Consider the following 23,198-nt stretch of genomic DNA (forward strand, 5'->3'; position numbering starts at 1 on the left):
CACGGTTCCGGGGGGGTTAACAAAGGTCTACTGTAGAGAATCAATGTGTTTTTGTAAGAAAAATGTGCATATTTAAAACATAAGAATCATTTTAATCTATCTTGCGTTAACAGTTGTACATGGAACTTGCTTCTACAGAAACACCATCTAAGCTGTTCGCCAATCGCAACGCAGTGGGACAGCAAACCAATCACAACACATTTCATTTTTCGGAAGGCGGGCCTTCATTAAACCCGGAACTAATCGAGCCTTATGTGCCAGGCTGGGAGAAAGGCATTGTAATAATATAAGTTATGTTAAAAACAATGTGTTTTTCGAACCACCAAGCATGAAAGCATGTTCTTGTACACCCCCAAAACAAAATCAAGACTTTGTAAAAGAGCATAATAGAACCCCTTAATAAATGTTACCTTATATTTCCAACCTATTTTGGGTTTATTTTAAGCAAGAAATATTGTAATTTTTAACAATAGTTGAATTAAATAAACTACCCAGAAGGCTGGGTTAAACATTTAACCAATCTGCTGGATCAAAACAACCCAGTCAACCGAAAAATAAGTTTTTGCATATTTCACCCATTGCTGGGGTGTTTTTTACCCAGCATTTTTTAGAGTGTGTCATCATAATTGGCACGTATTTATGGGGAAATGTTTTGTAACTCTTCTTAAAGTTCTTCAAAATGTGACAGTCTGAAGACCATTGTTGAAAATGTCTGTGACAAATGACAAATGAGCTGTAGGCTAAACGCTAGCAGGGTGCTGTCATTCTCTTAAGTAGTGTATGAAATAAGTATATAGAATCATTGTAATAGCATAATTTGATACATAGCACACTGCAATACTCCAGGCAATAGAATTAGGCCCACACATAAGAAATCTAAAAATAAAAGCTAAAGCACATTTAGCCACAGCTCTGTCTGCGCTATTCACGCAGAGAAACAGGTTGTTCTATTAACAATGTAATTTACGAAATGTTCATTCTGAAACCTTGATCTTAATATATTATCTATAACTAAATCTTAATCTGTAAGAGAGTGTTGTAACATCATAAGTTTAGTGTAACATCAGTATAACCAATTAGAAAAGAGCTACAGAGGATGATCACGAACACCGCAGGTGACTACAAGTGAAAATTTTGTTTAAAGAAATATAACAAAAATGGAGAAAAAACCTGAGGTGTATTATGGCTATTATCACCATATTATTAATATTATTAGTATTGACTAAGTATGACTATTACAAAGAAAATGTTATCAAAGTTTGAGACACAGCACAAAAAACCTATGAACTACAAACACTGAAGTTAAAATTGTGTTACAACGCTCCCTGATCTCCCCTACAAGAACAGTACATGCCGACCTCAAACGATTTAACCAGACAACGGTTATTTCTGAAGTGGCTACAGAAAGGAACATTTGTAATAGCTGCATGATATACCTTTGAATTCCTTTTGTAGAATAAATACTGCATAATGCTTTTTTTTTTTTAAGATTAGATGCTAGCTGGCTTGTTGCTGATTTAAAATGGTCTAACACGGCCTACTGACCAGCTTGGACCTGCTTTACAAAAACGTTACCAAAACCAAACACTGAAATGTATTAAAGCAGACCTATGCCCCTTCTTACACTATGTAATATAAATCTTAGATGTTCCCAGAATGTGTGAAGTTTTAGCTCAAAATACCCCACAGATGATTCATTATATAATTTTAAAAGCATCTATTTTGAGTGAAAGCAGAAACACGTTTTTGTGCATGTCTCTTTAAATGCAAATGAGCTGCTGCTCCCCACCCCCTTTTCCAGAATAGGACTGTGCCTTTACAGCTCACACCTCAGATACTGTTCTAAAATCATCTGTTTAGTTTTGATTTTCATGTCCATCCGGCTGAAATCATGAGTTTTAAACCACATTATTTTAAACTACTGATACGGTTGTCCGAGCGCACACATGCAAAGCACGCACACAGAAAGCGGCTGTCACATGACATGTGAGTACTAAACTAATATCTCTTTCATGTCTTATTGCACTTAAACTGTCAAATACACGAGTTTCTGTTAAAAACACACGAGTTACAAAAACAGTCGGTTATGAAATTGCATGTTTATATTAAATCTGTGTGGCAGCGGCATAACATGCAGTAAATAAATCAATAAATCCACTGCTCTCTCTGAGGCTGGGACTTTAAATAGTGTTCTGTGCTCATCAGTGCAGCCAACGACAGAACAGTTAGCATGCTTTGCTCAAACTTTTGCAATGGCGTTAGAATTGGTACACCACTGTCACTCGCGAAAACAAAATGTTGGCACCGTGGGTGGAAATGTGCAGATTAAGGGGTGGTAATATTATAATAAGATCCCTTCCTACGTCACGGAAACAGAGCAAAATCTGAGTGGCACGTTTTTCACAAGCTTGCAGAGAACAAAGTTACTGGGTTGTCCTTTTTCACATTTTATGGGTTGCCAGCTGCACCGGGGACCCATTTATAGCATTAAAACACAGAAAAAGTTAGATTTTTATGTCATGTCCCCTTTTAAGAGGTAGTTCCGCTCAGTTTACTCACTTACAGGTAATTTAAAATGTAGATGAGTCTGTTTTTTCATCAAAACAGATTTGGAGAAATTTTGCATTACATCACTTGCTCACCAATGGATCCTCTGAAATGAATGGGTGCCGTCAGAGTTCAAAAAACTGATTAAAACATCACAATTTAAAAGTAATCCACACGACTCCAGTTCAGCTTTACTTGTGAAGTGAAGCTTTGTGTTTGTAGGAAACAAATCCACTAAGACATTTTATCTTTAAACAATTGCTTCTGGCCAACATACTACAATCCATAATAACACATCCTCAAGTGAAAAAGTGCATGCCCTGTTATCCTCTCAGATCAAAATCAATAAAACATATTCACATATTCGTTTAGAATTTTTTTATTTTACTTTTATAGCTTATAAACGGTGGTTGCTGGAAGCAACAATCTGAAGTAAAATACGGCTTGATGAATTGCAAACACTCAATTTTTCACTTCACAAGATGCTAATTGATGCGATGAAGAAACAAACTCATCTACATCTTGGATGGCTTGAGAGTGAGTGCATTTTCAGAAAATTTTCATTTTGCGAGCTAACCATTCATTTAATAAGGCACAACACTGTGTAGAATGATTAACATGAATTAGGATGAATAGGAAAATTTACAGTGTTGGTTTCTAAATGCCTCTATATTAAATATTGTCGGTTTTGTTTTCAGCAGCCAATAGTTTACTTAAAACACACTGCAGTATGGCGCAAATCATGTTTATACTTGTTGCAAATCAACCATATTTATTGTAGGTTAAATAAATGTTTTTAAAAGGATGAGACTCAGAGAGTGTCTATGTTGGCATCCACCTAATTTGGCCAGCTTCTACCAAATGCCAGTTGAATTTATGCCAAAATACAGTATTATGTAAAGTACTTCACATTCATTTCAGCATCACTATTAACTACTGTAGGCTGATTAGGCAGCCAATAGTGGCACAGCTCCTAACCTTACTGTCTGAAATTCCATATAATGAGGAATTTGACCAATTGCATTACATTTTTCTTAAGATTTCAATCTCCAGAGAGTGGTTCCCTCTCACTGCTTTCACCCAGCTACCCCGCCATTAATCTACACTCTGGATCTTCCATAATGTAGTTTCCCATCAGTACAATGGTCAACAGTACAAGAGCCAGGAAATCCCCATCTGGTAGAGATAAACCTTCTACCCTTCTGTTTTTTCCTGATAAACAGTCGACATCTGAAATAACGGGGCTACTTTGCACAGATGGATGATATTCTGTTTTATCAAAACTGGCAAATTGGCACTTCTCCCAAATACCGTATTGGCATCATGTAACCTCAACTCCTAAAAGCGGTCTTGACAAACTTAAATGGACATATGTACAAAACATGCACACTTTGAAAAACAGACAGATTGATAGTGTTTATAAGCTGAGTAAAATCGGTGAAAAAATGTGGAAACCTGATGAAAGAATACAGTTTAAGCATTTTAGACTGTTGTAATCTTTGGCATAATCGGTGTACGGTTGCGCGTGTAAATGCACTCAGCGCAAAATGAATAGACTGTCGGAGCGCACATGACTCAACAAAAACATTAAGAGTACAGTCTCATAAGCATTTAGGAGAATGAGTGTCAAAAATGAAAGCATGGTGAATTCAGCATTTTATTCCAACCTGACGTCTCTTTTCTCTTCACCAAAGCCAACAGAAGAGAAGGTGCTAATGAGAACACCTGGCTGAATAGCTGAGAGCGAGAAGTGTTCCTGAAGCCACTCATTAGGCCTCTCACAGCGACACTTACTCGTGTAGATCACTCAGACCCAATTTGGTCCATATGAGTAGACTGAGACACCCACAAAAATACATCTAGGAATTTCACCAAGCAGTCAGGGATTGGATATTTAGCATGGCCCAAATGAATGCGAATGCCAAAAGATTAGGGATGCACAACTGAATGGTACAATTTCTTTTGTTATTTATGGTACTCTCATGAACACGTGTCATAGGCTGACACGGAACAGAAGAAATTGTTGAATAAAATCACTATTTTTTGTTTACTTTGCTCACAAAAATGCCCTATCTGTGCATTGTATCTGTCAGTTCCATTACTGTCTATGCAGGGTCAGAAAGCTCTCAGATTTCATCAAAATATCTTAATTTGTGTTTTGAAGATGAACAAAGATCTTACAGGTTTGGAACGACATGAGGGTGAATAATTAATGACAGAATTTTTTAATTTTTGAGTTAAATATCCCTTTAAGGTCAAGTTTAACTCCAACAGCATCTTGATATAATAATCACAAAAAATTGCATTTTTTAACTATTGTACTACTACTACTATTGACAACTTTTTACAATTTTTTCAAAATTTCAAAGTCGATTCTGTGCTTACTTGATGTAATATTTGATGTTTTTAAAAATGTTGTAGATTTAAGTAGCAAATGAGAATCGCTAAAATTATTCAATATATCTTGAGTCAAAGGTCTTCTTAATGATGTTCAGTTTTGTTTAAGATAATTAAAACAGCAGTTTTTAAAAACAAAAGAATATGGTATTTGGGTTAAAAAGCGCCCCTGCTGTTGGGGCTAAAAGGCACAATAATTAACATGATAATTAATGACATTGTTAGATTCAGAGGGTAAATATCATATATTATGTTGGGTGTCCATCTTAGAAATAATCACCATGTTTAGAATGAAACAATCATATTTAAAAACATGCTATTAATCATATCATATAATAAATATAATTTGTTGTTACTACTGTAAATCTATATTAAATTATTATGGGATCTCCAATGCTTTCAGAATCTTTACATTTTAAAATTATTTTGTTTCTGTATTTTAAAATGCTTTATAATAACATATTTTATTGAACAAAAAATAATAATTTAATTTATCAAAATAAGCAGAAACAAGTACAACTTTGCTAAAGTGATTGTTTTTGAACAAGTATTAACTTAGACATTATGAAAAAACAACAACATTATTTTAGCTAAAGTATTTGTATCAATACTGTGTGCCTTTTACCCCATGCTGGTGAGCCTTTTACCCTGCGTGTGTGGTAAAAGGCCCCCCTCCATGCCACCTCATACATGTATGAGGTTTTTAAACAAAATAAATGACTTGTATGATTTATCTTAACACAAAATCTGTTGCACCATGAATGTTCATTACAAACGTATGTATTTCTCTGCAATCATACACTTTGGGCGCATTAAAAAGCACTCTTTTTTCTTAGGGGGTGCCTTTAGCCCCGTTGTACTATATAGAATCTTTATATTTTTTAATAATTTTATAAAAAAAGTATTTTTTGAATTATAGAATTTTAATACAGGTAAATTATCAGCTTAAATGAATAATGTTTTTTTCATTATTAAACAGAATTATTAAAAGCTGTTTTACCTTAGAACCACGGTAAGATTTTACAATAAGGTGCCATTTGTTAACATTAGTTAATATATTAACTAACAAACAATACATTTATTGGAGTATTATAACAGTCTTTGTTAATGTTAGTTAATAAAAATACAGTTGTTAATTGTTAGTTCATGTTAGTTGACAGTGCATTAATTAATATTAACAAGCAGAAATTTTGATTTTAATAATGCATTTGTAGATGTTGAAATTAATATTAACCAAGATTAATAAATGCTGTAGAAGTATTGTTCATTCTTCATGTTAACTAAAGAAGTTAAGTAATGTTAACTAATGAACCTTACTGTAAAGTGTTACCAGAACCACATTAGCTACAATATACAACTTGTTCTTTTTTGACCGTGCTCTTGTTTAGTACATACAATATTAATATGAAATAACAAAATGTTGAAACGGTCAAATGTTACGCTAATCTCTCCTACAAAATCACACTGCTTTTTCAATAAGAGCAGTTAAAAATCCGTTTTATCCTCACCCATCTGTTGTATTCAGTGGAGTTCATCTACAACTAAATAGTCTATAGCCCCCAAATCGAAACTGTTGGACAATTGTGTCCAGCTGTTACCAATCTCGATCGCAGGGCAAGGCCAGAAGTTAAAGGATGGCATTATTTGTCTCACATCCAGACTGCAATAAAGCTCAGTGAACCCATTACAAAAGTCTACTCAACCTTTCAATAGACCTCTATGACCGCAGGAAATTATGGAGCCATTTGGATTGTCATGACAGAAGCCATAACTTGTACGGGAAGGGCAACAGTAACAGACAGAACAAAGGCCAGCTCCACCACAGCACTTTTAATATACTATTTTCTTCAAACCCTATTCGTATTCTTTTTTTAAGCATACAAACCCAAACACCAATTTGAAACGGAACAAAGAACATTACATTTATGAAGGAAAAAGCACAGACAGACAGCACCAGCAGGGTCATTATCAATATATTGCTTTTTTATTCTGCGCTTTTTCACACTTACCGAAGTAGAAACGGGATGACCTTTTGTAGATTTTATTGGCCACTCTCTGTAGAGACTCCCAGAGCAGGCAGGACTTGTGTAGATTATCACTGGTGGGAATAGACAGCCACCCAGTTCATTTGTGTGCAAACACTCATGTTTTCCTCATCTTCAGCCTCCTGTCCAAATCCTGCCAACCACTAGACTCTGATGGCATATCCCGTTATATTGCCCATGCTACACTCTCAGTCCTGACGCACTGACCGAAAGAGGCTGGCTCTTGTTTCCAGATACACCTGCAAAACACATAAGCAGCCATTGTTATTCTTCTTAGCAAATCCTTTCAAACTTTACATGCACAAAAGGAGCCAGACAAGAAATATGTGCCTTTTTGTCTTCTCACCCTTTCTGTCAAAGCACAATTCAGTGCATATGAGCATTTGTGGTTATATGTACATTTCTTTTTTTTTCTTTAGAAAATGGCAGATCATTTTTCTATATAAGACCCTTATTCCTCGGCTGGGATCGTGTAGAGCCTTTTGAAGCTGCATTGAAACTGCAATTCGGACCTTCAACCCACTGATCCCCATTGAAGTCCACTACATGGAGAAAAATCCTGGAATGTTTATCTCAAAAACCTTTATTTCTTTTCGACCGAAGAAAGAAAGACTTCATCAGATGACATGGGGGTGAGTAAATTATCAGGACATTTTTATTCTGACAGTGAACTAATCACACCTTTAAAGAGGTTGTCGAATGCCCATTTTCCACAAGTTGATATGATTATTTAGGGTCTTAATGAAAATCTATAATATACTTTGGTTAAAAATTCTCAATGGTTGTGTAAAACAACACCCTTTTTACCTTGCCAAAATCAGCTCTGCAAAAGCATCTCATTCTGGTCAAGGCTGCTTTAAATGCAAATGAGCTCTGCTCGCCCCGCCCCTCTCTTCTCAGTGGAGTGACGAGCCTGTTTACTTTATCCGCATTTAGTGGCTAAACTAGCACATTAATAGGAAAGGCGATCCCAAAGATTCATAAAAATACCCTTATACTCACTTCTGCTGTAAGTGAAGCTGGATCATGAATGATTTGTGAGAACATAGACGGATATATGTAGATCAGGAGGCGCATTCCCTTCACAAACAAACGTAATCTACTGCATCTTCAGCGGCTCAGATGTCGGGAGTAAATGATGACCACTATGTTCATTATTACATCCAGCAACACAACACCTCAATCGCTCAATTCTTGTCTAATTTACATCCCTGCTCCGGCATCGAAACATGGAGGTTGGACTGTGACAGCTGATCTGAGGTAAAACGCTCATGTCAATCAACTATCGTGGGAGCGGCCTCTGTGGGTGTGACGCCACAACGACAGGCATCTGAGAATGGCTCGATTTGAAAAAGGGAATATTATTTTTACAGATTAATTAAAAACCACTGCATGGATTTTTAACATTATAGGGTAGATTTGTACATACACTGCCAACACACATTATTGTTCAAACAATATGTAAAAGTAAACTTAGCATCCAATGACCCCTTTAAGATCGCAAACCAGATTCCATTTCTGATGAAAGGTACTGAGTGTGAGAAAATAGACTACAGGTTAAGATCCAAGATCCCTGCCTATGTAATTTCTAAATAAGTTTAGGAGATAAATCACAATATCATTTCCATGTGATTTAGCACTGCTGCAAACATACTTTTGGTGGCAACAGCACAGCTTTTAAGAACAGCATGTGATAACAGCTCACTATTAAAGTAAACAGATTTATGGCTGCAGGGCAAGAATGCTCTCAGAGATACAAGATGATGAGCAGTAAATCACATCTAAGGAACTGCATGAATGAGTGCACCTAAAACATTTAATATCTGGAGCTTGCAAAAGTGATACAGCTCTAACGCTAACACAATAAAAATAGAATGGCTACACGTGTGGAGCGGTGCATTTTTTTCTACTAACCCAAGTTATATTTATTGTACATATTTATTGTCTGTAATTTACTGATTGTGTTATATGTTTGCACTCCAGTTTTCTGTTTTCCTTTCTAAATATACATATTTAGGTTACGTAATCAATTTTTCCAATTAAATTTTATTACATCTTAAAAATGTAATAAAATATATGTCTTACAAGTTCTTTTAGCCTACGTAACACCGACCAGCCCATTCACTGACACCAAACCAGAAATGTGTTTCTTTTTAGCAAAAACGAATGCATATAATTAACCTTTAACATCATTAATTAAATATTAAATATTATTAAAGTCACAATAAAAATCTACACTGAGGGTTAACAACATTTATTTGATCAAAAACAGAAAAAAGTAATATTGTGAAATATTAATACAATTAAAACATTTTTTTTGTTTGAATATATTTTAAAAAGTAATTTAATTTTGTCATGCCAAAGCTGAATTTTCAGAGCTTCAGATTACTCCAGTCTTCAGTGTCACATGATCATTCAGAAATCATTCTAATATGATGATATGGTGCTTAAGAAATATTCTTATTATTATCAATGTTGAAAACAGTAGTGCTTAATATTTTTGTGGAAACCATAATCCATTTTCAGGATTCTTTAAATAATAGAGAGTTCAAATAAGCTGCATTTATTTTAAATAAAATTTGTCACTGAATAGAAAATGAAAAAAGTTCGCAGCTTTTTTATCTCACAATTGCGAGTTTGACTTTTTCCTCACATTTCTGACTTTATAACATGCAATTATGAGTTATTAAGCCAGAATTGTGAGATATAAACTCGCAATTCTAAGAAAAAAGTCAGTTTATATCATGCAGTTCTGACTTTATAACACACAACTGCAAGTTTATATCACATAATTCTGAAAAAAAGTCAGAACTGTGAAATAAAAAGTTGGCTTTTTGTATTTTTTATTCAGTGGCGGAAATGGGCTTTATAGTATAATGCATCCTTATTTGATAAAAATATTACATTTCTTAAAAAAAAACAATTCTTGCTGACCCAAAACTTTTGAACAATTTTGCTATAAATGTTTGTGCAGTTTTTCTTAAAACATCATAAAATATCATAATATCCAGTTAACTCAATTAAAAGTCATAATGTACTTAATTAAATTCAATCATAATTTCTTACAGGTTTAAACAAAAACAAAATCAAAATCCTTCCCAGTTCCCTGGAGTTTAGGGTACATGCACCTTTAATTTGGGATCACAGACATAACTGTATTTCACAATATGTGCTTGCATATATTTTACAATGCATTTGTGCCTCTGCAATACACATGATTTCTACTGCAGCCAATCAAAGTACTGTCCATACAATCATGAAGCAGAAAGCAGAGGGGGTGTTGTGTTAAACAGATATGACTCACTGGGTGCCAGAGAACAAACCGATCTCAATTCTCCTCAACGCTTCGTGTTCTTTTTGAAGTACATGTAATTGTTAACACTAGTCAAATTTCACAACTCAGGGACATTGCAAAATCCCTCTAGAACTCTAGAATATCATTCCTCCAGCCATGTGCCTTGGGTCCCTGGGAGCACAGCTAAAATAACAACTATGGATATAACAGGAAAATAAGGCTTGAGCGTTTCTCAATATAAACTAGTCAATGGATCTAAACATACCTTCAAAATGAGGGAGCATGACTCATAGGCATTAGAGATGGAGTTGCGGAAAATCGTTGCCAACCTCAGCACAAAGATAAAGGGGATTATGTGAGTGATGCCAGCAACACCCTACCATGGTGGTGCAACTATTTATAAAGATGCCCTCAAAAATACAAACAAAACACAAAACCGTCTACTATTTATGCTTGGTGGGAAAAAGAGTAGATTAGAGTAGTTAAATTTAGAAGCATGTAGTACTGTCGTAGAATGATTGTAGCAATATTCGACTTATCATTTAAAGGAATAGTTCACCCAAAAATGAAAATTCTCCCTCTTGTGATTCCTGTTTGACTCTTTTACTTATGTAATACAAAAAGACATTATTTTGAAGAATCTCTATGCAGTTCTTTTGCATGTTTTCCAAATGACCAAAAAAGTACCATAAAAGTTGACCATATACGCGAGTAGATTACAGACAATGCAAAAATGCAAATTACACTAATTTGGTGACTCAATTGCCGCGAATGTGCAATATTGCATCTTCCACGCACACCAAAAGCAAATTTAATTATTCGTGCGGCCAGATTACATACAAAGTCAATGCACAGATGTGAATGACGCGAATTTGGTGACGCTTTGTTGCAAATGTGTGCATGTCGTGTCTTCCACACACACCAAAAGCAATTTTAATTATTTGCGCAAATAGATTACATACAAAGTCAATACAATGACGCAAATGATGCAACGAGATTGCAGTGAACGCACGAAAAAGCATCTTCCACGCACACCAAACGTGAATTGAAATATTCAATACGTGCGAATGTGCGAATGTGCAATATTGCATCTTTCACGCACACCAAAAGCTAACTGAATTATTTGTGCAAGCAGATTACATGCAATTCAATGCAAAGACGTGAATGATGCAAATTTTGTGATGTGACTGCCGAAAACGTGTGATATCGTGTCTTCCGCTCACACAAAAAGCTAACTGAATTAAGTATATTACATACAACATTAATGCAAAGATGTGAATGAATGAACCAAATCTTACACGATTTAATTTGGTGACTCAATTAGATTACCAAAGTCAATGCAAAATGTGCAATATTGCATCTTCCACGCACACCAAAAGCAAATTTAATTATTCGTGCGGCCAGATTACATACAAAGTCAATGCACAGATGTGAATGACGCGAATTTGGTGACGCTTTGTTGCAAATGTGTGCATGTCGTGTCTTCCACACACACCAAAAGCAATTTTAATTATTTGCATCTTTCGCACACAAGACTAAAAGTGAATTGTATTGTTTGCGTGAGTAGATTACATACAAAGTCAATGCAAAGACATGAAGGACACAAATTTGGTAACACGATTGCCGCAAATGTGCAATATCGTGTCTTCCATGCACACACTAAAAGCAAATTGAATTATTCACAAGAGTAGATTACAAATAATATCGTCTTCTGCGCACCAAAAGCGAACGAAATTATTCACACAAGTAGATTACATACAAAGTCAATGCAAAGACACAAAGGATGCGAATTTGCCAACGCGGTTGCCACAAACGTGCAACATTGCATCTTCTGCACACACTAAAAGTGAATTTAATTATTCACAAGACTAGATTACAAACAAGGTCAATGCAAAGACGCAAATTACGCAAATTTGGTGACATGATTGCTGTGAATGTGTGATACTGCATCTTTCACGCACACCAAAAGCTAGCTAAATTATTTGATCGAGTAGATTACATAGAAGTCAATGCAAAAACACAAAGGACACAAATTTTGTAACACGATTACCACAAACATGCAATATCGTGTCTTCCATGGACACTAATAGCTAATTGAATTATTTGCGAGAGTAGATTACATACAAGGTCAAACTGCGATATCATGTCTTTTGCGCACACCAAAAGTGAACTAAGTTATTCACACAAGTAGATTACATACAAAGTCAATGCAAAGACAGGAAGGATGCAAATTTGCCAACACGGTTGCCACGAACATGCAACATCACACTAAAAGTGAATTGAATTATTTGTGCGAGCAGATTACATTCAAAGTCAACGCAAAGATGCGAATGATGCAAATTTGGCAATGTGACTGCCACAAACGTGTGATATTGCACCTTTCGCGCATACCCAAAATGAATTTCATTATTTGTGTAAGTAGATTACATACAAAGTTAATGCAAAGATGTGAATGACGCAAATTAAGTAACGTGATTTCCGTGAACATGCAATATACGCGCAAGTAGATTACATACAAAGTCAATGCAAAGATACGAATTACGTGAATTTGATGACGCAATTGCTGCGAATGTACGATATTGAGTCTTCCATGCAAGTTTTCAACTCAAGCAGAAAATTTGCATGATGCCAATTAGCAAACAACTTATTTACATTCCCAGTTTGGCATATCCGGTTGTATGAGAAAATGAAGAAAATTATTACATTACAAGTGACAAGAAAAACATCCCATGAGTAATCCAAAGTGAAAACACGATGAGAATATCCGCTTCATGTTTTAAAGCCATACACTAAATTTGTATGATGAACAAACCAACTTCAAGTCATAATTTAATGATATTCTTTTCTCCAGTAAGCCGACAATATGACTGCTTTAACTGTTTAAACAATTTGAGCTGTGTCTGTGAGTTGAATTTGATTCATGAGAGATTCAGTTGAGTGAATGAGTAGTGAACGAATCATTTAGTATGATTTGTGAACATGATCTAGCTCAAAGCAGTTATCCATTCACTTATCTTGTTCTTGAGACTGTATGATTCAGTTGTAACACTTCTTAACAGCTCACTGGAGGGGAAAAATATCAGTGTATCATGACTTAAGGCTTCAAAAGGCATGAGTCAAACAGATGACTTTTATGGTTCTTTTCCTTTTTTGCCATTTTCGCTACTTAACCACAAATATGAACTGATATACGGAAACCTCACTGAGATTAAAGGGATAGTTTACCCAAAAATGAAAATTCTGTCATTAATTATGCACCCTCATGTCATTCCAAACCCGGAAGACCTTCAATCATCTTCAGAACACAAATTAAGATATTTTTGATGAAATCTGAAATGTGGATGAATTAAAATGTTTAGGCGAAGTATTCCTTTAAGAACTCAAAGGCAAATAAATAATTTAAATGGCTGATGGGAATTTACTGAACGAGAGTGGTGATCACATGGTCATCATAACAGCAAATCAACAGTTCCAGGTGCACGCTTGGTGTCGTTTGCCAAATGCCAACTAGCTTCTGACACCTGAGCTCCAGATCTGCTCAGCAGGAAGCGAAGCCACTGACCTCATGCTTACGGATTCCCACGGCACGCCGGAGCATTCTGATGAAAAAGCCTTAACCAAGAGAGAGGATGGAGTGTAATTAAATCACATCTCCTGAGGGGAGCCCACAGCCAGCGATCAATGTGGGGAAAAAGAATTGTAATTCGCACAGTATGGCAAACAGCAGCATTTAAACATGCCAAGCCCAGGTTCAATCGCTCTATTTAATGGAAGCGAGACGTTTAAGGTCATTGTCCCAGTGAGGCAGAGGAGATGGGGCCCGGTCTTCATCCTACAAATGATGATGTATAGCTTCACGGGATGGTCTAACTGAGGCAGAATACCAAGTGGAATCCAACCTCCATTCAATCATGAGGACATTCTTCACATAGAGAAGATACGTGAACTGGAAACATTCAATTCAATTAGATCTATTTATAACAGTTACTTTGTGAATACAAAGTAATAAAAAGTAATATAATAAAAGTACATGCGTCTCTGACTTATAAAATAGAAAAAAACCAAAAATTGCAACATTTTTACAATTACTATACATACACACACACACACTGCCGTTCAAAGGTTTTAATGTTTTTTAAAGAATTCTCTTATGCTCAACCAAGGCTACATTTACTTGATCAAAAATACAGAAAAAACAGTAATATTGTGAAATATTATTATAGTTTAAAATAATACTTTTCTATTTTAATATATTTTAAAATATAATTTATTCCTTTGATCCAAAGCTGCATTTACTCTAGTCTTCAGTGTCACATGATACTTCAGAAATCTTTCTAATATGCTGATCTATTAATTTTATTATCAATGTTGTAAACATGTGCTGCTGAATATTTTTTTGGAACCTGTGATTCTTTTTTTCAGGATTCTTTGATGAATAAAGTGTTAAAAAGAACAGAATTTATTCAAAATAGAAATCTTTTCTAACAATATAAGTCTTTGCTATCCCTTTTTGACAATGTAACGCATCCTTGGTTAATAAAAAAAAAAAAAAAGGGTTAAATGGTAGTTTATGTTAATATATTTTATTTTATTAATATCTTTTTTAAATAAATGCTGTTCTTTTTAACTTTTTATTTGTTAAAGAAAAATAATGTGTTTACTTTGGTGAAATTATTCAAAAGTCATGAAAAAAATTATTAATTGTGTGCACTTAGGCTACATATTAACTAATAAAATGACAAAAACACTACAGAATTACAAAAACGTTAACTAAAACTCAAATTAAAATAGAAAATTTAAAAATCAAAGCTAATTCAAAATATTTATAAAAACTAGAAAATAGAAATAGAATCTCAGTGATAATACTAATTAATGTGTGATGGAAAAGATGGTGGCAGAAATTATATTTTAAGCATTTTTAGAATGCAATGGCCAACTATTTGTCTTGCTAAGGATAATTTCATGTTTTTATCTTTTAAATTTTATTTCAGTTATAGCTTTACTTATTTTAGTACATCAAGTTAAACTAGTTTAAATTAGAGATGTTTTTTGGCAGCTATATGCAATTAAATATTTTTTATGTTTATATATACATAAAGATAGATAGATAAATAGATATATATATAAAGTATTTTAGTTAATTTATTATTTAAATTTAAATTTTAATGTTTATTTCAAGTAATGATATATATGAAATATGATATATATATATATATATATATATATATATATATATATATGTGGTTTTACTTTTAGTAAATAATAATAATTCTGGATGGCAGTTGCCTTTCTTCAAATTAGTTCAGAAGAAAAAAACACAGAATTCTTGAATAATTAATGCATATCCAATGTTTTACAGTAGTAAACAAAATTAAACAGACTAGTGATTTTTAAAGGACTTTCACAGTCCACAGGGTCAAAAGTGCCCATAATTGCAGAAACACTGACATGATTTGAACAAAGTTGAAAAAGTCTGTCAGAGGCTGAAATCTTTTAAATGCAAATTTGTCCTTCAAAAGCAAATGTTCACTAAAGCACCTTGCACTCATTTAAAGACGGCTAAGCTGTCCTCAGGTCAGGCATGGCACAAATAAAACAGATAAATTAATAAACAGAAGGAAGGGGAAAATGGAGCAATCGTCCCCAAGGTCCTCTGTTTCTGGGACGTACCATCAACATTGCTACACATTAGCGAGGTAGTACAAATGCTAAAAGACATCATGAATGTTTATTATGAAGCACAGCAGGGCACACACAATCATTGCTGCCTCTAATGCTGACGGCCCGCGGCGGAGAGTTGAGGATAAGTGGAGTTGCCACGTGAGGAGACGAGATCACTGAGTCACTTGAACGAGAGCACCTCCAGGCACTAACGCAGCCCATATGGCCTCTCACAGAGCAAGAGTTTCATCCCCTGCACCTGCCTGTAGCATTTTTGTGTTTTAAGAAGAGGCGTGTTTTAAACGGAAATGATACGTTATGCGTTTTACTAACCCATGTTTTTATTTTCAGGTTGCTTGTTTCTCCTCATAATACACTGGCTACTATTTTCAACTACGATCTTGGATATTCCACATTATTACCAACTAAACATAGAATAAACAGCCCATTAGTTCAAAAAGACAACCAAATTAGATATTAACCAGAGGGATTGATGCCTTAAAGATGCTGTAAACTCTCAATGTCACCAGACTCCTTCAGAAGCAAAACAGGCAGCCATGCAAGAGAGTAATATTAGACAAAAGTCTCTTGATGGCACCCAAAGGGTGTCTAGGCATCCCAGAATGCCTTGCTCTGGCCTACTTTGTTATTTCTGGTGCTCCTGCATTTTGTCAGCACATGGTGAAAAATTGTACTCTGAATTAAGGAAAGACCTGTTTAAACATGCAGGCCTTCAGGCAATAAAAGCAGATAATGAAAACACATAAAGCAGATTCTTTGCCGATCGGCATTTGTGTTTCTTATGTTTTTTATTTGTGTTCCTCCCTCAGGTCCAGTTGCAGAGGACAAAACGAACGTCAGCCGGAATGAAACACTATAACTACAAATCACATCCTCCCGGTTGGGAAATGACCCAGCAGGTACCGGCAGGCACCATGTAGTCATTCACACAAAATGCTGCAAACCCACTGAGCCAGACAGTATAATATTTGTCCTTAAATGTCTTAAGCTTCTTTGTTAAAGGGATAGCTCATCCAAAAATGAAAATTCTGTCTTTACTTCACTTACATGTATATATATTCCATACAATGAAAGACTTTTGAATTTTGAACTGGGTCTTTTCAATGAACCCAATGGTTTAGATTCACAAATCATACCAAATGATTCATTCGCTACTCAGATTCATTTGTTCAATCAAATCTAATTTGTTCATGAGTCGTGTTCAACTCCAACTCACTGATTCATTTTCAACAGCTTTCAAGCTATCAGCTCAATGGAGGGAAAGATTATGAATAAACATATGAATAAATTACTTAAATTTGATTTGTACTTTATATAAATCTAGTGTATTGCTTTAGAAGAATATATTGAATATATTGAATATAGTGCAAAAGTCATATAGAACACTCGTATGGTGTGTTTTTATTCATTTGTGACCCTGGACCAAAAAAAAAAAAAAAAACAGTCATAAGGGTCAATTTTTTAAACTGATATTTATCATGCTGAATCATTAACCTTTTAATTGATGTATGGTTTGTTAGGATAGGACAATATTTGGCAGAGATATAACTAGGCTATCTGACAATCTGGATTCTGAGGGTGACAAAAAATCTAAATATTGAGAAAATCACCTTTGAAGTTGTCCAAATGAAATTCTTAGCAATGCATATTACTAATCAAACATTTAATTTTGCTATATTTACAGAAGGAAATTTACAAAATATCCTCATGGAACATGATCTTTACTTAATACCCTAATGATTTTTGCCATAAAAGAAAAAAATATCATTTTGACCCACACAATGTATTTTTGGCTATTTGCTACAAATATACCCGTGCTACTTATGACTGGTTTTGTGGTCCAGGGTCACATTTGGTCATTATGAATGTTGTTACATGCAAAAGACCTGCATGAAGATTATTCAAAATATCTTATATTCCACAGATGAAGGAAATACAGATGAGAGTAAATCACATAACTTTCTTTTTTGAATGAAATATCTCTTAAAGAGTAGAGTAAATATACTAAAGGGCACCTATTACGCCCCTTTTTACTGTAATACAGTAGTCAACATTTGAAGTGGATCGAAAAAGTTAATCAAAGTTGCCTATTGTTTTAGTTTTAGGACAACTTTTGATCCACTTCAAATGTTGAATACTATATAAGTCACAGGTGTCCCCAGCCCACAGAAGATTTATTATATCATTTTGAAAACACCTATTTTGAGTGGAAACAGAAACATGCTGTTTTCGTGCACGTCTCTGTAAATGCAAATGAGCTGACGGTCCCCGCCCCCTTTTCCAAATAGGGTTGTGCCTTTACAACTCACATCTCAGATATAAAAACTATCTATTTGGTTTTGATTACGACGTGTATCGTGCTGAAATCATGTGTTTTAAAGTCATATCAGTTTAAACTTCTGATATGGGGTTTTCTGTGCAGACAAATCTGAAGCACGCACAGTTGTTTGTGTCTGTGAAGGTCATGGAGTTAGAACTGGTACACCGCTGATGCTTACGAAAAGCAAAAGTGGTGACCATGAGTGGAAATGTGCAGATTAAGGGGCGGTAATATTATAATAAGATCCCCTTCCTACATCATTAAGGGAGCAAAATCTGAGTGGCTCATTTTTTCACATGCTTGCAGAGAAAGGCTTACCAAAACAAAGTTACTTAGTTGTCCTTTTTCACGCTTTCTGGGATTGTAGATGCACTGGGGACCCGATTATAGCATTTAAACATGGAAAAAGTCAGATTTTCATGATATGTCCCCACACTGTGTTGTCTATTTTCTGAAAATAGTGTTTTTAACTTAGACCTTAAAGGGATAGTTCACCTAAAAATGTAAATTCTGTCATCAATTACTCACCCTCCTGTCATTCCGAACCCGTAAGTTCATCTTTGGAACACAAATTAAGATATTTTTGTTGAAATCTGAGAGCTTTCTGATCCTGCTTAGACAGCAATGCAACTACCAAGTTCAGGGCCCAGAAAGGTAGTAAGGACATTGTTAAAATAGCCCACGTGATATCAGTGGTTCAACCACAATGAAGCTACGAGAATACTTTTTGTGTGCAAAGACAAAATAACGACTTTAATCAATAATTTCTTCTCTTCCATGTCAGTCTCTTTAAGACTTTAAAGCTTCCCTGCTTTAAAAACAAAAGTCTTCATAATATAAAAGGTATTGTAGAGTACATTCAATGCCGGACGTGAAACATTACCTTGCCAGCAACTGAAAACTTCTGTAGCTTCTGCAAAGACATGCAGCCTACATGTAACCTACTGTACATGATGGCAGACTGACAATATCACAGAGCGATTTGCAACTCTTCCATTGTTCCACAAAGGAGGACAAATTGAGTGGACTGGTATGATTCCTGCGTGAATCGCTAGAACTGGTATAGTCAGGAGGAAGTGCTTGGGTTTGTACTGCAGTGGGGATGGTGAGATGAACAGAGAGAATGTTTTATTTGTGACTTCACACAGCGAAGCCTGCCTGAGTGGGCTGACAAGCGCTCATGCTACACAGAGTTGCCATGGAAACTGCAGGCTACGGAGGAGAAAGTGCAAGACAGAGGATATGAATTAAGTTCTGTCATTTTATCATCTACTGTTGACTACAGCGTGTGCGTTGTGGAAATGGTAACGAGACACTAAAGCAAACATACTTAGAGCTTACTAATCTTCTAGATAAAACTTGCTATTTCGACTTCATAGCCACCGTCAGCAATGTTAGCGTACTGTACAAGCATTTCTTCAATGTGGAATACTTTTGACTTCAAACCATCAACCATTTTCTATTTCCATGCTTAAAGATGATCAGATACGCACTACTCTACATGTAAGCCAGAGCCTGTAAAACATGGAATATAAGGTAGTATGTATATGTTAATAAAATTATCTTCAGAATCAGCGTTGGTTTCAAAAATGGAAATTCTGTTATGTAATCACCTTCATGTCAATTCAAACCTGTATGACTTTCTCAGAGGCAATGGGGTGCGAAAATTTTATAATTTTTAAAATACCTTGGTTTCCACAGATTAAAGAAAGTCATACAGGTTTGGAACGACATGTCATTTGAATTCAGATTATATAAATAGCTTCCTTTTGGCTTCTAAATAGAAGTATCACATATCTGATTGAAACGCTTCAAAATGCAGCCATGGCTCCATCTGCTGCACAGAAACAGATCGATACACTTCACTCTAGGCCTACATTCCTCTGTTCCCATATCTTATTTAAAATGAAAAATATAAATAGGAAAATCATTTTCAGAAATGCTTCTGCCATGTAATTTGTGATTAAACTGAAGCAAATCTGCTCATTGTCTATCTGCTCAAAATAGATACTGTAGCAAGAGATCACTTAGTATATGGGTCCAGTACATTATGTTTTGCCCTAGTTTCTCATTCTCATTCGCCTGAACTTCAGCTCATTTGAACATTTTAGGTTCAGCAGTAATTCCTTATTTGCCCTGTAGCAGAGTAAGTACCGATAAAGAATAAAATTCTAGCTAATTTAGAAGATCCTCAACATCTTAGAGCTCTTAGAACAAAGATAAGAGAAAATCTGTTTATGTTAAAATGTCTTCTGTTTTTAGAATATATATATAAAGGAACCTTATGATTGTAAACCAAATTCAAATGCATTTAAAACTACACTATTCTCTAGTTACACATCTGTCAAACTATGTGTATTAGTATAAAATGTAGGCTATACTGTAAGGATTCTCTCATTCTATCTGCATTGTAACCTCTTGTCAACCTTCACCACTGACCAGACAATCAGTGGGAAAACCAGCAGGAAAAAGCAACAACACAAGGACACAAAGTACATGCTACATGCTCAACCAAAGGCAGGATACTGTCAAATTCATTCAGTTCTCACAAACTCCCATCTCTTATTATTTAAAGCGATAGTTTGCCCAAAAGTTTAAATCCTCTCATCATTTACCCATGTCCTTTCAAAGTTGCTTGCTCTCCTTCTACCCTGTAAAACCTGTTACATTTACAGCAGTTGCAAAATGCCAAAAGTTCATTCACCATAAAAAATATGGTGACAGTGTTTCCAGCATTAAGGCATGGCACATTGGTACCTGCATATTTTACAACTTAATAGTTTTTTCTTGTAAAAACCCATACATTTGACAGTATTTTACAGTAAACATTTCAGTAAAATATGATGTTAAATTTATAGTTTTTCAGCAATTGTGACCCTAGTCTACAAAACCAGTCATAATTTTATAAAATTGAGATTTATAAATCATCTGAAATCTGAATAAATACATTTTCCATTGATGTATGGTTTAGAATATGATAATATTTGTCCAAGATACAGTTTGTAAATCTGGAAAATCTAAATATTGAGAAAATCACCTTTTAAATTGTCCAAATTATGTTCTTAGCAATGCATATTACTAATCAAAAATGAAGTTTTGATATATTTACGGTAGGAAATTTACAAAATATCTTCATGAAACATGATTTGTTGGCTTTTGCTACAAATATACCCGTGTTACTTAAGACACATATAAGGTAACTTACAGTTAACCAATTAACAGTTTTTTTACTGTAGCATTTTCACAGTATTTTCAAAGTATATAACATTTTTACACTGTACCACATCAAAAACTGAATTTCTGATGAATATCTCAAAACAGTAGATAATCTTTGTGAACACTACCTGTAATATAGAGTAGCGGGCAGTCAAATATTTTGCATTTGGGAATAGATTAAGGGGAAATAAACACGAAAAGTGTCTCTCTAACAAGGTAAGAAATTAACTTTTCCATTAAGGGGCAATATTTGCCCCCTGGAATTTCCAGGTGTATTTTTTTACATTTGTGAAGGAAATTTTAATGTCAAACACTCAAAAATGTACCAAATTACTTTAATTAATATTTTAAACTGTTGTTAATAACAATAGACTGTTTAAAATGGTATCTTAATTACACATGTAGAAAAACAGGAGATCATAGGCTTACAATATTATGACAAAAAATCATTATCGTAGATTATTGCTCTGTATACTGTAATAATGATTATTAATATCGATACAGAAAAATATAAAACGTTTCTGGTTCATTTCGGGCAGGTGATATTTTAGGTGCATAGACAAAAATGCTGGTCCATAACGTTAGCACGCTATAATCACTGAAGCTATGAAATTATTCATATAATTATTTATATTCATTGTTTTTGATGAGGGAATTTGCAAGTGTGCGCAATCAACCCAGCTCCAGCGTTTTCAGCGCTGACTACTCTAAGCGCCTCTGATTGGCTAATGCATTCCTAAATTCAACAGAAACGCGTTTGATTGGTTATAAGGCTCAACGCTGTACAAAACAGTGCGTAAAAGCAATCTGATGCAGTGTGAGCTAAATCTAAATGTAATTCTGTGAATTGACACTTTTCATTCATTTTCACATTACATTTTAATCCGGGCAGATGTAATATGTTGTTTAATTGTGCAGAGGCATTTTTTCCCTCTGTCTTGAATATCTCTTACGAAAATTACAAAGGTTTTATTGTAGTAAAAGTGTAGTAAACATGTTTCCCTATCTGTCGGTCACTACGAGTTATGTCATGATTCCCCTAATGTCATGACATAACATCTCAGTTCTCTCCATGAGGGAACGAGGGTTACGTACATAACCGAGATGTTTTTTGGCGTATCGATTACCATTTTTATAACCAAAGTTTTACTGCAAATACTATGGATAAGCTAGGGTTGGTATAGCAAAACCATGTTTCTTTGGTTTTATTTGTGGTAAAACCATGGTTTATATTTGTAAGAAATGGGGCTTTTTTGTTCATTTTGGCATTTTTGCCATAAGCCATCATTCATTTTTGATCCTGCTCTCTAAACATACAAAGAAAGGAAGACCACTGGAAATAATAAAACATTTTCACCACCTGGGCAGAGGCTGAACAGTGGACTATGGTGACAGAGATTGTGGCCCAGTTTATTCAGAGGCTCTGAGAGTTGAGCCAACACAGGATGTGTCTGCCTTATAGGACCATAATAGATCAACCTAGTTTTAGCATGGTCACAAAAAAAGTCTAATATACCAGCTGGCTATTACAATATTCTTAAGTCCCGTTCACACTGACAGCAGTTTTATTCCTACTGTTGATTGCTTGCCTGCCCCTGGATGTGCTAATGTTACTGATAGGCTTTGTAACTAGCCATAGCTTTTGAAAATATGCTCACCAGTGAGATGTACTGCTGGGAAAAATAAGATGTCTTTG

The 23,198-nt window shown here is 34.9% G+C and overlaps 1 protein-coding gene across 1 annotated transcript in view; it reads right to left on the reverse strand.

Annotated features, from left to right (window-relative positions):
* The window catches only part of lrrc7 (leucine rich repeat containing 7), a 135,216-nt gene that overhangs the window by 104,024 nt on the left and 7,994 nt on the right, over positions 1–23,198 (reverse strand). Inside the window, exon 2 of the mRNA XM_051111795.1 lies at positions 6,954–7,228. The gene's annotated coding sequence lies outside the window, so the exon portion shown is untranslated. The remainder of the gene's footprint in view (positions 1–6,953; positions 7,229–23,198) is intronic.

This window comes from Labeo rohita, chromosome 6 (genome assembly GCF_022985175.1).
Source record: "Labeo rohita strain BAU-BD-2019 chromosome 6, IGBB_LRoh.1.0, whole genome shotgun sequence".
Classification (NCBI taxonomy): Eukaryota; Metazoa; Chordata; class Actinopteri; order Cypriniformes; family Cyprinidae; genus Labeo; species Labeo rohita.